Genomic DNA, 2131 nt, shown 5'->3' on the forward strand with positions numbered 1-2131 from the left:
ATAGATTCGACCTGAAAGCTGTTCTGAAGCCACACTCTCCACACATGTAGGGTTTCTCACCAGTGTGTTTGAGCATGTGCTCGTCCAAGTTACCCCTCAAGACAGCAGCATACTCACATTGGTCACATTTGTATGGCTTCTCTTTACTATGTATCTTTACATGTTTTGAAAGGCTTACTGAGGTAAATGTTCTATATCCACATGTTTCACATTGATAGGGTTTCTTCCCACTGTGCTTTGCCATGTGTAAGTCCAGGTGTGCTTTCCTCAGGGCAGCATAGTCACACTGGTTACACTTGTGAGGTTTTTCTCCAGTATGCCTCTTCATATGTGCAGATAGATTGGACCTGAAAGCTGTTCTGAAGCCACACTCTCCACACATGTAGGGTTTCTCACCTGTGTGTTTAAGCATGTGTGACTTCAGGTTACATTTGTTGACTGTTGCATAGTCACACTGGTCACACTTGTGAGGTTTTACTCCTGCATGGATTCTTAGATGTTTAGAAAGGCTGGACCTGACAGCAGTCCTGTATTCACACTTCTGACATCTATAGGGTTTGTCATCTGTGTTTTTGATATGATGCTGCTGCAAGTTCTGTGTCGAGACATCATCAGGCACCTCGCACTGGAAGGGTGTTTCTTTGTGAAGTATCCCACTACTAGTAGCATTATGAGTCAGAAGATCACTTTCTGCTTGATATTCACTTTCTTTCAAGATGAAATGCCTCTGGCTTTCATTAGGTATGCACAATGCAGTCTCTTGACTAGTAGAATTTTCAGCTTCACCTTGTTCCATCTTAGACAATGTATTTGCCCTGCAAATTTGAATTCCTTTCCGATGCTTCAGTACTGCTGGTTCAGTTCATAGAAAACAAATTTCTGACTCTGAAAAACAACAGGAAGCTTTTGCTAATTGCTGGCTTTCATATACTGGACTCACAAGTATAAAAACTGACTAGACTATGTTTTTTTGCCTCTGTAAATTATGCCTTGAAGGCTTTTGAAAACCCACAAAATACTTTATAACATTATGAATTAAGTCACATCCACAGATATTCAAAAGGTGTAACACTAACAGGCCAGGTTCTATAGGAATGTTATAATTACTTGCAGTTCAAAAATTTTCCTGGACCTCGTACTGTACATTTGCGGGTTCGATTGTTATCTTCAATGCGTAATGCACTAGATTATGATCGATCTCCATGCAGAAAAAATGTAATTATAAAGAAAGGAAGTTCACTGACTGATTGTATAAAGTATGACTGTAATTCAGTATAATCTAAATTATTTGAATCTGAATCAATAACCCCTAAAAGTTAAACTAGAGCTATGTGTGTACCGTTATAATTTTGAACAAGCGAAATTCCCAGACCACCGGGCACTGGGAACCAACAGATAACAGCACTAAAAGGTATAACGTTACATAATTTAGAACAGCTAGTAGTAATTTTTAAGTTTTAAGGCCATCGTGGTCATAGGACGTAGTATAAGCTATGTCTGTGAGTATGAACGTTTTAAAACGAGCTGGACTTGTCCTGGGAGGAGAGAGAGTGACATCACAGGCCATGCCTAAGAAGAAAGGTAGCTTGATCTTCTTCATCAACGTACCTCTCAAAAGTGATAAACAACCCTCCACGGTTAGCATTGTATTGATCAATATGAGCTTGGAGTGTAAATAAATGGTCTTACCTGTGTAATTATGATGTTTGAATGATGTCCGAATGATATGGCGATGAGGAAAATCGTACAAAGGAGAGCTAGTGCGGGAGATACTTTTTCACATTGGGCTAAGGGTAGAGGTCGAGAACGAGGCGGAGGTCACTGGAGGTCACCGGAAGTGACGCGTAGGGCTGGACTGCTACTCATATGCTGCAGCAATACCTCAGTTTCGGTAGTGTGGGGAGGGCTACCTGCGTCTTTCCCTCCATTTACGTGCAAAAACGTCAACTTTTACGTCTATATTCACTGCATTTGTGTGGCTCTTACCTCTGGGGACAAGGAAAAGCACAGTTCAGATCATATTTGAGGGGATTTAAGCTCTGGGGACCAGGTAACACTCCATATAACGTTACAAGTAGGTAATGGGGACCAAATTGGTTATCAACGTTATATTTGTGTGGCTCTTACATCT

This window comes from Branchiostoma belcheri, unplaced genomic scaffold (genome assembly GCF_001625305.1).
Source record: "Branchiostoma belcheri isolate BF01 breed outbred unplaced genomic scaffold, Haploidv18h27 scaffold52, whole genome shotgun sequence".
In the NCBI taxonomy this organism is placed as follows: domain Eukaryota; kingdom Metazoa; phylum Chordata; class Leptocardii; order Amphioxiformes; family Branchiostomatidae; genus Branchiostoma; species Branchiostoma belcheri.